This window comes from Monodelphis domestica, chromosome 2 (genome assembly GCF_027887165.1).
Source record: "Monodelphis domestica isolate mMonDom1 chromosome 2, mMonDom1.pri, whole genome shotgun sequence".
Taxonomy (NCBI): domain Eukaryota; kingdom Metazoa; phylum Chordata; class Mammalia; order Didelphimorphia; family Didelphidae; genus Monodelphis; species Monodelphis domestica.
In genome coordinates, this window is record NC_077228.1 from 284,764,484 (window position 1) to 284,778,787 (window position 14,304).

Genomic DNA, 14,304 nt, shown 5'->3' on the forward strand with positions numbered 1-14,304 from the left:
TTGTGGTCAGGGGTGGGGAAGGAATATGGTCCAGGGCATGTTCCACACTCGGAACTTTCAGGGTGTTTGAGGCCCCTGAGCAAAGTAGTTCAAGTCTCCGTCTAGTTGTCAGGCCCTGAGCACGGGATTTCGTGTCCCTGTCAGGTACCCTGGAAATTTTGGGAATTCCAGTTCCCCCAGCACAGGGTTTGAGTCCCTATCTAGTTTGGGAAAGTCCCATTTTGGGGAAGATATTGCACCCCTAGGAGAGACTGGGGGATGCCCCATGATCTCTAGGTGATTTTTAGACACACTGAGGTTTTTTTTTGCCACAAGGAGGGATCAGGTGGCCAGCTGCTGGCTGATTGCCCCTGACAGGTAGCCGGAGGCAGTTGAAGGAAGCCAGAGACTGCTGAAGGGAGCTGGCCACTGATGAGTAATTGCTGGTATTAGGTTTCTTTCTTTACTGCGGCTGGCCTGACAGGGAGGGAAGGAAGCTGAAGCAGCTGAAAAAAAGCCAAAGGTCAGGTTTCTTTCCTGATTAAAACCTAGATGCTTTGGGCAGTTGTTAACCCTTTCCTTGAAACTTCTTGGTCTCAATAATAGAAAATCAGCCTGTTTGTCAAACAGCTTGCTTAAGGTTTTATGGTCCTTACAAGTACATGCCAAGAAATGAGATCTTAAGATAAGCTCCTGGGATCGGGGTAGTTTACGTGTCTGTGTCTCTGTTGTTTGTCTTCTGGCTTTTGCTGTTTGTCTCATGTGTATTTCTGTATTTGGACGCAGGTATGTGGATGTGTGGGAGAGGGTGTCCTATAGGGTTCTTTGAGTCTTTGTTGTGGCTGGATTAAAGGAGGAAAAAAAAAGAGGGGGGGGAGTTTGGGATCCAGGGTCACAAAGGAGAATAGATTTTGCACCCCTGCTCCCTCTGCCTGCATTCCAACCAGGCAGGCTATGATGAAGTAACACTGTGTCTGCTCCTGAAGCAGGCTTCAGGTCGAGAGAGAGTGCAATTATCCATTCAATGATTTTTCCCTCCTTCTCCCTTTGGATGGGCCCCCAAAGGAGCGGAAGAGAGAAAATTCTGAGCAGAAAAGAGAGATTCTTACTCCACAGTTAAAAATTTTCTCTTAAAATTAATTCTCAAACTGGGTGGATTGCTAATGATTTTGATATGGTACAAATGTAATGTATTGTAGTTACTGTTTGTCAAATGTGAAATGTTGCCAGATTTTTTTGAACAACAAAACTCCTGATTAGAAGTTTGCTTTGTTAAACTTTGCAATGCATAATGATTTCAGTGAATTAGAGAATTGTGTAAATGTGATTGATAGCAAGTCTGATGCAGAGAGGAAAGTTTATTCTGTATGGACAGGAATTGTACTGACTACTTTATAGATGTAAAAGTCATTCAGAAAAACTTGTGTTGTTGAAAAGAACTTATCCTAGAATTGGAACTTGGGGATCCTTCAAATCACATTTATTTTAATGTATGTGCTGTCAGAAATAGCAGCAAGAAATTATATTACACACACAAGAATTTTTTTTTCTTTTTTAAATTGGTTAATCTGTGCATGGGATTAATGAGATAAGTGCTAAGAATTGATGTTTTACGAAAGAGGAAATTTTTAAATGATGTTGTTTTTAATCAAGGTTATATGAATTGTTTTTAAATGTGCAAAATGCAAAATGCATAGGAAGGAATTTGTAATCTAGAAATGAACATATATGTATTCAGATACCAAATGCTGGAAATGAGTAATGCTAAGTGAATGCCAAATATGTATGCATTATATTATGAAGAGGATTAAGTTTTCCACCTAACTAGGTTAAGGGTATATGATATACAACCTGTATGCCCTTAACGAGACAAATTCAACCGGCTCTGTAATCGAGAGGGTTTGTCATGAGGATTAAATACAGTCTAGCTTCAGATATATCAGAGAGGTCAGGCTCGAACGCCAGGTAACATGTAGCTAACTAGGGAGAAGTGATTAAGTACATGTGAAAGGAAATAACTTCATATCTTATAACATAGCTAGATAAGTTAATAATTGGATTTTGGGGTGTCTGGATTCATTTTATGAAGTGCTCCATTTCAATGAGAGTAATGAATAGAGATACTAGTTGATATTATGATACAACAAATTATAAATTGGGATTTAATCAAGTATGTAGCAATATTTTGAGCTAAAAGAAAACTAAAAAGGAGGATCTAAATGCTTTGTACTTCAGTTTGGCTACATACTGAAAGATTGCTAGAGAACTTAATCAAAGTTATTTGGAAGTTGTGAAGTTAAACTAAAAATTCACTGAGAGTAAATTATTATGAAAGAGGTTTGATAAATTCAAAATTTTAAATTGCAGTAAGCTAGTCACTGGTTGAAGACGAATGGGCCAGGGTTGCTAAGTAATAAAATCTAAGTCAAGGCCAGCAGCCTTGGAACAAAATTGCTCAGAAGCTATTAACCCCTTCCTTGCACCCAGGAAGGAGAAAGAAGTGCTTATAACATTATGAACTGACATAGGGGCTTCAAAGAGTTAACGACCGCTGTGTGATAGAACTTAAAGATGAGTATATTTTAATTGTAGGAATGGAGGTTTTAAGGTGCTCAAGCAAGCAAATATTGCCAGCCCTGTCTGGAAAAAAAAAAAAGCTTGTTTGCAGCTGTGGAATCTTACTACAAACATTCCAGGTCCAGAATGATAAAAATGAGTTGAGTGATATGTAATTGATAAAGTTACCTCATACGAGTTCTGAGGATTGTTGGTTGATATTTTGGTTACATTTTGATCTGTATAAGGATATATGTGGCAAACAATAGCCAAAGAGTGGGTAGGGTGTTAAAAATGGCATATATGTGAAAATGCTTGCTCAGAAATTTATGACTGTTATGTGAATGGCTGCTAAAATGTGTTTAAGTATTGTCTGGATGTAAACAAAACCTCATTGTAAACCTGACTCTACCATATAGTTTGTTACCTCAGCCTACCAATTTGTACTATGAATTGAAATGTATAATGGTTGAGCTCTATGCTAAAGACTTTTCAATGATGTAATCCTTTAAATCAGAATTCTTTTGGGTTACCGATTAGCAATTGAAATGATACCAGGGGGCTGGTTGTTTGACTTATGATGGTAAAAGCATGTTAGAGAAAGTGGGGAGGTATGTTGGGTTTGAATTTGGTAGAAGGGGACTTTGATTTAAAGTCCATAAAGCTTTCGTATGTGGGTTTGTAAAGGAAGAATGGACAGTGTATTCTGCTTTTAAGCAGAGGGTTTTGAAAGAACAGAAAGGGAGAGAGAAGGTGAAAGGGAACAGATGAATGTTCTGCTCTCAAAATTGGCTCTTTAACTTAGGGATAATATATAAAGTAATGTATGTGAGAAAATCACACATGATTCTTTAATTTCTCTGGACAGTTACCCTGAAGTGATTCCTGCCTGACCTTGTCTTAGTCTTTCAGATGGCCTAGGTCCAGGAGATGATACAGCCCTGATTTATAGGGAACTACTTAATTCAGCACTCATGTGATGTGTACTACAGTACACTGTACATCAGTGTACACTACACCTGATGTGTAAATACATGAAAATAATTGAGTGATCAGCCTTGTAGGGATATTAAAGGCTTGTTTGGGGTATGGAGATTTGTTTCTGGATTGCTGATAAGCAAAATTTCTCTCAGCTGAAATGGGGGAAAACTTGTCTTTTAAGGAAAAAGAAGGCTTCTGGGACTCAGTGGCAAGTGCTCTAAGGAGAGAAAAAGTTCTAAGATGGTTATAGATAAGGCAGCCCAAGGCTCACTTTGGACTGAATTTTCCTGACCATCCTCGAGTAGAACAATGGCAAGTGACAGCCTTGCTTGGTGTGTCTTTTGTGACTTGGAGATATTTCCCTTTCAGGGTCTTCTTCCTTCGTGACAATTCCCATGATCAGCACATAATGCAAATTGTGATATTAAAGTTTCCATTTCCTCAAACAACCCTAATAATTGGAAATTCTCACATTGTTAAGAACATGCTTTGAGAAATAGGTGGAGTTTATTCCTAGATGGCTTGTATTTGTAGCCTTAATTTACCACAGTTGAAGTTTGGTTCTTGAGCTTGGAAAGATAGCTCACAGCCTTCTTGAATTTCCCCAGCCTCTGGGTAACAAAATACATCTGTAAGATATTGTTACTCCAGTGTTTATAGATGTTATAGTTAATGTGTATTTTGCAATGGGATATTCTTTAACAGAAACAGCACATACCAGCTCTGCAAACAACTCAGGAATATAATTTTTCCTCAAGGGGTCTGTTCCGGTCAGAAGATGATTTCTGAGGATGAAGTCTGTTGGTTAAGATACCCAAATGCAAATGTGTGATATTCATTGCTATTGTATTAATGTCCTGTTCCTATCTGCTATTTGCCCCAGTACACTTCTATCTTAGGGGCTGACTTCCCCTTGTGACCAGTCTGCCAATCGAGGGGAACAGTGGCTGGACACCCTTCAGATCTCCCGGTAGTTCTCCACAGACCTGGGACCCTGGAATTCACTGAGGATGTGCCCCTAAAGACACTGTCTGCAGCCTTCCCTCCCCCTCTTATTCCCCTCCCTCTCTCTCCTACACATAGGTAGGGACAGCTCTACACCCATGCTCAGCACTGAAGAAACTACAGAAGATCTGGACCTCCGCCCTTTTTCCCTTAGACATTTGGAGAGGGGAGGGGATGGGATGGCAGCGGGCACTGAACCAAGTGGGGCCTGAGATTCTGGCCCTCCGTGAGGCTGTGTGGTTCCCCTATGGATGGCTGGGCTGGCCAGATGGCACGACTCACCAGAAGCAGTGGGGAGACAGCTAGCAAAAGGAATACGTGACCCACTCACTTCCATTACTTCACTTTCTCCCCCGCCTCTTGGTCACAGAGTATCCCTCAACTGAGAAATACCTCATCCCACCCGCAGGAGCGCACTAGCTGTGCCCCCATTCTGGCCTATAGACCTGTGTCTCCCCTAGCTCCCTCACTGCCTGCTGCACCCCCTCATAATAGTGCCCCAAGTGACCTACTATGCTAAGCAGGACTTCCTCCAGATATGGGACCACATTTCATCTAAGAGATGGAGGAGAGAACCTGTCACCATTGCCGTTACTGTAGCCACCCTCTTAGCAGTGACAGGGGCAGGGGTGGGCATCGCCGTCCTCGCCACACAGGCTCAGGGGTACCAACACCTTTGCAAGGCGGTCGATGAGGACATAGCTAGGTTGGAATCCACCATTAACTTCCTTGAGAAATCCCATGCCCCCTTAGCCGAGCTTGTCCTTCAAAATAAACGAGGCCTGGACCTCCTCTTCCTTAAGGAAGGGGGGCCTCTGTGCAGCTTTGGGCGAAGAATGCTGCTTCTATGTTAACCACTCGGGGATTATTAGGGACTCCCTGAGGACGCTACGTGAAGGTCTAGAATCCCGGCGGAAGGAGAGAGAGACTGCCGGCCCCTGGTACGCCCACCTTTTCAACTCTTCTCCCTGGCTCACCACTTTAGTCATGTCCCTAATAGGACCTCTTATAATCTTAACCCTACTCTTGACATTTGGCCCCTGTATCTTTAACCACCTTGTTTGGTTCATAAAAGACCGACTAGATGCCATCCAGGTGTTGGCTCTTCAACAACAGTACAGACCCTAGCCGAGAGCCACAAGCTGCCCCAGTGGGCGGGCCTTCCCTCTGCCCCCTAAAGAAAAAGGAGTTGGGAATGAGGGAGGTCAAAATGACCAGCCTTGAGAAAACAGGAAGGCCTAACAAGCTGGCTAGCCTTGAGAAGTTTGTCAGAACCATAAATATGCCAAACCTCAGCTGCAGTAGGTACCAGATAAAGGCCAGGAAGACCCCTGTAAATATAATATTTATTATTATATATTATATATATATTATATAAAAAATAAACCCCAGTTAAACTGCAGGCCAGGAAGACCCCAATAATATAGAATTGTCAAAGTTCCAAGAATAGTAGGAAGCAGATAAGAGCCATACATGCAGGCAAAATTCCAAAGACGGTATGTAGTAGATAAGGGGCTGGAAGACTGTACATGCTGAAAAGTATTTAAAGCCCAGCCTGTCAGAAGCAACTTGGAACTCTGATGGTAGAGGTTCCCACTGATGCGCGTATCAGTTCAATAAATGGCCTCTCCCTGCCTGTTTGCAATTTCCGTAGTCTTCCATGGTGGTGGGTGAAATCCTGGACCTTAACAGTGGTAGACAAAATATTGATTTTTGGCCATAAACAGGAGGTAGGGCCATTTCCAGATTTACAAAGTCATAAATAACCTGTGATGTGGATGTTGTTTCTGCTTTCATACTTCTATAGTTTGTAGGATTTTTTATTTAGGTAAAGTAAGGCAATCTTTCTGATTAAGCATGTAAATTACCTAATTTTATAATTTGTGTGGAAAAGACATTGCTAAAATATAAAGAGATGGGATGGCAGATTTAAGGTTAGCAGTGTGGATAATCTTTGTAGTAAGTAAGCATATATGGAATTGATCAAGTCCTATTAAAGAACATGTTTATGGATTTCTCTTAATTTCCTCTTGCAGCAGCAAGGAAGCTGGCTGATACCAAAGGAGGAGCCTGCCAGAGGACAGAAGTGTGTGAGAGAGGAGGCTGAAGGCATCATCAGGACCCACCAGATGTGAAAGACTTAAGACTTTGGGAAATGGGGTAGTGTTTTGATTATTAGTTAGTTTTTGGCCAAAGGCAGACTGCCTGCCTTTCTGGCTCAAATGTCAATGCGTTGGGGGCATTGGGGAATGCCCCCAAATGCCAGTTCCCCAAACTGATATCCCCGAGTTTTCCCACCATTAGGGATGGAGTCCAATCTGATATAGCATTACCCATTTGTCCATTTGTTTGGTCAGCAACGTTAGGTCTTGACCAAAAGGGGGGGGGGGGTATCAACATGGAATTTAGGAATCCCAAACTTGTGGCCTAATGGGATCTGATGAGCCCCAAATTTTAGATTTAGCTTGTAGATTGGAGACCCCAAAAGCTTGTACTTGTTCCCTGTTCCCATGAGAATCTACCCTGAAGGGAAATGATAATTCTGGTTGGGTGAGATAAACATATGCTAAGGACATTCTTTGTTTTAGGTAGTGTCCCCTATTGTATTAGAACCTTTCTCAGGAAGTTCAGACCTGGGCATGAACCATCCTTTAGTAACCATTGCAAGGAGCCCCCTTCTCTTGCACCCTAGCTTCTAGCTATGATTGTATCTTGTCGGTGTAGTTTGAACACTCCCAATTTCCTTGTAGCCATAGTAATGTCAATCATCTTTCCCTGCCCCTGAATTTCCAAAGGGTATATAGGTTCCCCAAGTTCTTTTGTTCCCTGGAGTCCATCCTGAGTTGGTGGCACTCCCAGGGGCTAGTGACCAGGGCGTCTTGACTCTGCAGTGTTGGGAAGCAGCTCTGTTGCCATATTAGTAGCACTAATCCCTTTTCCCTTGATTAAAGAGTGATTTTGACTATTTAATAGTTCTGCGTTTTTTCTAGTTGACGCTATCCTCTTGGTCACTCTCAACATTACTTTCTAAATTAATAAATCTCTTTTTTGTTTTTAAGCTAAGTTTTGGAGTCTTGCATGCCTGCAAAAGGTATCCTTCCCGCCCATAACAGTATTTATTGAGACAGAAGGTAAGAGCTTCAGAAAAAAAAAATGAATAAGTTGAGGAATTTGGAGGTTGAGGGTATGTGAAGTGGAAGTTTCAAGGGACCTTGAAATAGCAAGATGTACCCTTTCTAGCCACTATTCAAAGAGGCCAAGAAAAATGCTTCCTTAAAATGGAATATATATGTATTTAGAGAGAGAGAAAAATGTGGAGCAATTCCTGACATCATAGACCTGAGCCAATGTTCTCCAGATTTGCAGAGAGATGTGTGGTCATGTCTCAAGTCATTGACAGAATGACCCCAGATTTACAGAAAAGCTCTTACTTATTTTACACATTCAAGCATTCCTTCAAATGAAAATTTTAAAGAAAATGGTCACGGGTTGGAGACAGATTTTAATCCAGAAATAAAAGACAGTAATGTTAAATTTATAGTAGCTACAAATAGAAGAGGAATTCAGGGCTGGATTACCTGGGAGAGGCTAATGTTTTCCTATGGCTACTAGAGGATCATTCCAGCCCAGGGGCTTAACCTCCTGTGAGAGGCCTCCAATACAATGGGAGAAAGTTCCCAGCAGTCTGGAGCTTCCCTAAAGGCAAGTTCCCAGGGGGCAGGGGCAAACTTATTTTCTTTCAACATCTTAAAGCAGAAACTCACCAAAGGGGCTGAATGGGTAAGGATGGGGCATTCATCAGGGGTAGGAAAAAGTAAATTTAATGACTTATACTGGGGTCCTAAAGGTATTAATCTTGGAGTTGTTAGTAATTAATAACTTGAATTACATGCTAATTTCTCATTCTACACAGGGTGTTGGAGGCAGCATCAATCTGTATATTCCAGGTCCACAGCCAGGATCAAGGCAGAGACCAGAATCTCCATCCTATGTCATAGGGGGATTCCTGCTCCAGAGTTGGAGGACAGAGAAGTGGCAGTCAGTGAGCACAGTCTCCATGAGGAGAAGGAAGGGAATGACTGGGAAGGAATTCAATCCTGAGGACAGAGTGGCGCTTTAATAGACTCATTGACTGATTGATGGAGAGTCCTTGTAGAGGCCAGAGGATCTGATTTGGGAAGCAGATATGAGGAAAGCTGAACTCTGGGAAGAGGCTCTTGTAATAGTCCAGGGAGAAATAACTGCGAGACACCTTCCTTCTGTGTGCAGTAAAAGTTCAAGGGAATTTAGAAATAACATGATGTACCCTTTTAGCCACTATTCAAGTAACTGGGAAGCCATCAAATAAAATGCAACACTTTATTGAGAAAGAAAAAGTGTACCCCCCAAAAACTTACAACTTAAAAAGCTCTAACTTGAAGAAACCCCCTTATTTATAGAGAATGACATCATCCTGACACATTCTCCCTGGTCACCTCCCAGCCTTCCTGAAGGGGGTCTCCTCCAAATGAACCTTTTTAGCAAATGGTGGAGGGTCAAGTCAGAGGTTTTAGTCAGCAAACAAGCCCAGAATAGTTTATGACACATTCTGGGTGCAGGGCTGATGGGGAGATGGCTCCTTCTGACCAGCCACTCTTGTGCTTTCTGGGAGCTTCCAGTGCAGCTCCCACATTCCCTAATGCCCCCCTTTCCAGGATGGAACGAGGCTGGTCGTCTGCCCCCAGGCCTGTCTCCACACAGGGGCTCTTCTTGTAGCCAGGCTCTGGTCCAAGGGGCCTCTCCCAAGAGCCAGCAGGGCTGAGAGACCGCTAGTTCTGGGTAGGGAGGAAGCCCTTTGCGGTGAACACCATCTTCTCCAGGGAGTGTAGGAGAGCAGAGAGAAGCCCCAGTTCATGTCACTCCTCTGGCTGTCTAGCTTGGCACCTGACAGGACCATTCCCAGTCTCTGGGGTCTAACCTGATTTTCAGTCCATCCTCCAGGAATCCATCTGATTTTTGAGCTTGATAGGGGAGAGCAGATGATGGATAATCCTCATCCTGCAGACCTGAACAAGAGAGAAGGGGCCTTCTGGGGACAGTGTGCCAGGTCCTGAGCCAGGGAGAGCCAAGGGCAGGGGGATCTCCAGGCTCAGCAGAGGGGTGGCTGCTTCACCAGGCAATGCCTCCAGGAGCACCTAGTAGGAGCCCTGGGTGCAGGGAGCAGCTGGTGCTCCTGTGGGGACAGTCACCCAAACTGCCCAGAATTTCAGCATCTCCCAGCCCAGAAGTGAGTCAGACCTCCAGGAAGAAGGTCCCATGTGCCAGGCACTGTGTTACCTGAGGGACTGGGCAGTGGGACACAGAGAAAGGCCACAGTCCAGGCCCTGGAGAAGCTCATAGGCTAATGGAGATGATAGCATGGAAAGGTTTGGGCACATCAAATTCTGTTGGGAATAATGTGGAAATCCCCAGCAGAAGGGAGGCCCCAGAAGGAAGGGGATTGGCAAAGGCTTTCTGAGAAGGCAGGATTCTAGCTGGGACTTGAAGGAAGCCAGGAGGCAGTGATGAGGAGGGAGAGTGTTCCAGACAGGGGGGATCCCAGAGACAGTGCCCAGAGGTGAGAGATGGAGGGTCTAGCAGGAGGGATAGCAGGGAAGCCAGTGTCACTGGTCACAGAGCACTTGGGGGGAGGGAGGAGTAAGGGGTGAGAAGACTGGACAGGAGCAGGCCAGCTTGTGAAGGACTTTGAAGGCCAAACAGGGTGTTTTATTTGATCTCAGTAGGAATAGGGAGCCCCTGGGATTTATGGAGCAGGTGGGTGGCCTGGTCAGTTCTGGGCTTGAGGAAGAACAATGTGGCATCTGATGGAGAAGAGTCTAGAGGGGGAGAGACTGGTGGAAAGAGATGAGAGCCTGTAGCAAGGTGGAGGCTGGGTCAAAGGAGAAAAAGGGCTAAATCTGAGATGTGACAAAGGCAAAATGCCAAGTTTTGTCAAGAGCTTCAGTCTGAGAGATGAGAATGAGGATGAGCCTGGCTGTGAGCCTGGGGGCCTGGGAGGAGGATGCTTTCCTATCAGTAGCAGGAAAAGAATCCCTGTCTGGGAGGACAATGTCCACAGACTGGGTCAAGCTCAGGGAGTCATTGAGGCAGGTTCAAAGAGCACTTGGACCTGAGCTCAGCTTTCCTTTAGGTGAAAGGAGAAAAGAAGATAGGAAAGGAAAAATTAGGCAGGTTACTTGACTTGTCTGTGGAGGTGAAGGAAGGAGAGACACAAGTACCCAAATGCTCCAGTTTGTTAGAGCTGTTGGGAGGCAGAATGGTGATGCCATGGATCAAAATCAAGAAGTCAGGAGGAAGATTTGATTTCAGAGACAATGTGATAATGAATTCTCTATGTTTACTTTGAAGTGTTGGCCCCATCCAGGGAGAGATGTTTGGTAGGATTTGGAAATGGAGGGAGGGACTCTATGAGGAAGGGTGAGCCATGGTGAAGACTGAGGAGACATCTGTAGAGGTGAGCAGTGAAGGCTGGAAGGGAATAGATAGATGTCTAAGGAAGGGAGTAGAGAGTGGAGAAGAGAGGGAAGTAACTGAATCATGAGTATGTGAAGTGATGGAGAAGGGCAAGAGGAATCTGCTTAGGAGAAGGGAGGCAGTTTGTGCAGTAAGAAAAAGGGAAGGACAGTGAAGGGTCACAGATGACCAGGGGAGGCAGGAGGTCAGGGATGTCACCATCAGGGTCAAAGGCTGCAGGGACAGAAGGATGAGTTTAGAGGCAAAATTTTTGTAATTTGTTGAAGGAGGTGATTGGGGGGAACCACTTCCTCTAAAGCTTTAGCAATCATTTTACACTCCACATCAAAAATTATGCCCTAGAGGACCTTGTGCTCTGAGGCTCTACTTTTTTGAATGGTGTGAACCCTCAGAACTATTTCAGAAAAGTTGCTGCCATGCTTCACTTCATTCCTTTCTCTGAAGCAACTTCCTTCCCATACCCCTTGCTAAGCTCTTCATAGAGATGCATCTTCCTTTTTCTCACACCTCCACTCCTTCACCCTCAGAGACATATTTGGAGCCAAAAAGTGTGATCTGATCTACATTTATTCCTCTGTAAGATCCCCACCACTACCTTTGATCCAAAGTGTCCCTTCTGAGCTATTCTTGCCCTGTGGATATTCTTTCCCTTATCAGGATGCCTGCTCCTCCAAAGTGGGGCCCATCTTTACATTTGCATTCATATTCTCAAACATAGCACATAGTAAGTGATAAGTCAATTTTTTCATTCATTCATTGAAGAATAGTTTTATGAACCTGGAATATTCAGATGTAAGTGAGAGGACTGTAGATATAGATAAATATTTAGATTTTTAAAAATCTTTATTTTATATTATTTTAAAATCTCTTTCCAAGATTCTTGTTTCCCTTATCTCTTTCCTCCCCACTCCTGGAGTTGCCAAGCAAGCTGACATGAATATTTAGAGAAATTTGTTTGAAAAAGGAAGTAGAGGAATAGGTCATAATCTAGAGAGGAAAAGAAAATCAAGGGAATGACAGTTCCATATAATGAATAGTTGTGTATATTTCAGTCTTCATACTCCAATGGATCCAGGATCTTATAGATTTTTCCTTTAAAGAAATTCATAGAACTTTTTCCAAGGTACATATCTCAACTCAGTCATGCCTGCCCATTCTTTGTGACTCTTGTCCTTTTTCTCCCATTAATTTCCACAAAATGTCCACCAAATTTCATAGCACTCATCCTTATTGTTGACTCAGATTGTAAGGATACCTGTGGATCCCACTGTTTGTTCATGCAGTATCATTTTTTATTGGCATGTTTGCAGTTTACTTTGTCTTTCTGTCATGTATTTCCTTGACAACGCCTTTTACTCCTGCCCCTTCTTTGGAAGATTAATATATGGTAACCTGATTCTACCCACCCTAAACCCTGTCTTGTGTGTGATATTCACACTTAATTCTTCCAAGGCATTTGTAAGCCATGTCTCACTACCATATTGTAATCCCTTGAGAATGCTAATATTAAAAAGACAACCTTTGTTTTTTTGAGAACCATCAGGTCAGTGAAGGAGCTTTCGGATTTCTGCCAGAAATGCAAACCGTTCTACTCTTCCTAATCAAATTAGTGTCCAATTTGTGCCCAACTCATTGCCTATCTGTGTTTCTATCAGATAGACATAAGAACAGACAATTTCTAGAAAATGTCCAATCCAAATAGCATATAAATGCAGCAATAAAGAAGTCTTATCACAGTCAATGGTCGAATATAATCAGTATAAGCAATTATTCAAAATCAACAGAAGGTACTCTTTTTACATGGATTCAATGAATCCAGTTTTTATGGCTGTTGGGGTAGTTATTAGGATCTGGAATGGTGAGTCAAGCCAGTATGTTTCAAATTCTTTATGTACACACTATCATCTAGGTTTAAATCATGAAGCGAGAAATCTATGGGACCTGCTTAAACAGTAGCTCCAGAGTCATGGAATTCTTGTGATTTTGTTTGTAATTGTCTGATATATGTAGCAATGGTTGTATCCCTTCCTAACAATGAAGTATAGGCAGGGGTCAATGGTTATACCTGAATAGGTGGATGTCCAAATAGCATCTCAAATGTTGAGATGTATAAATCACTTCTGGGTCTGCTTCTGAGATAGAATAGGGCTAGAGGTAGAATTTTGGGCCACTTTAAATGAGTCTCAATGCACAATCTGCCAATCATGGTTTTAAGTTCTTTATTCATTCAATTAAATTGACTGGAGCTCTGGGGATGATATGGTATATGAAATTTAGGAGTTATCCCGAAACATGAATAAATTTGCGATGAGCTCAAATCAGTAAAATGAGTTCCTTTATCTAAATCAATACATGTTGGCAGGCCAAAACGAGGAAAATTTCTTTCAAAAGGACTTTAGCAACAAAAGCCTCTGTGTTATGAGCAGTAGGAAACACTTCAGGCCACCTGGTCAGTTGATCAACTATGACCAGATAAAATTTATACTGTCTAGCTTTTGGCATAGAGATAAATTCAGTTTACATATCCTCAAACAGTATGTAAGCAAGAGGATGTCTAACAAAGGCTTATTATTGAAAGACATGTTGATTAAAAGCTTGGCAGGTAGGACAAGCTGTACATACTTTGGAGGCAAGTGTAGTTATTCCGGGTGCTAGCCATACTCTTTTTTTTTTAACATTATTTATTTGGTCATTTTCAAAAATTATTTATTAGAAACAAAGATAATTTTCTTTTCCTCTTCCCCCCCCCCCCATTGGCGATGCGTGATTCTTCTGGGTATCACATGTGTCCTTGATCTGAACTCATTTCCGTGTTATTGGTTTTTGCATTAGGGTGTTCATTCAGAGTCTTTCCTCAATCATATCCCCTCCATCCCTGTAATCAGGCTGTTGCCTTTCCTCAGTGTTTTTACTCCCACCATTTGTCCTCTGCTTAAAGGTAGTGTTTTTTTCTCCTTGGTCCCAGCAGGTTGTACAGGGACATTGCAATGACACTAATGGAGAAGTCTATTACATTCGATTGTACCACAGTGTTTCAGTCTCTGTGTATAATGTTTTCCTGGTTCTGCTCCTTTCGCTCTGCATCAATTCCTGGAGGTTGTTCTAGTCTCCATGGAATTCCTCCACTTTTTTATTCCTTTTAGCACAATAGTATTCCATCACCAACATATACCACAATTTGTTTAGCCATTCCCAAATTGAAAGGCATCCCCTCATTTTCCAATATTTTGCCACCACAAAGAGCTCAGCTATGAATATTCTTGTACAAGT

The 14,304-nt window shown here is 42.7% G+C and overlaps 1 long non-coding RNA gene across 2 annotated transcripts; it reads left to right on the top strand.

Moving 5' to 3' along the window:
* Positions 1–635: 635 nt before the first annotated feature.
* LOC130457380 (uncharacterized) lies at positions 636–13,716 on the top strand. Of its 2 annotated transcripts, none has more exons than XR_008916551.1 (3): positions 636–765; positions 6,558–7,652; positions 8,435–13,716. It is a non-coding gene; the product is annotated as an uncharacterized LOC130457380 (long non-coding RNA). The 2 variants fall into 2 exon arrangements; XR_008916550.1 differs by lacking the exon at positions 636–765 and adding an exon at positions 776–5,462.
* Positions 13,717–14,304: the final 588 nt, after the last annotated feature.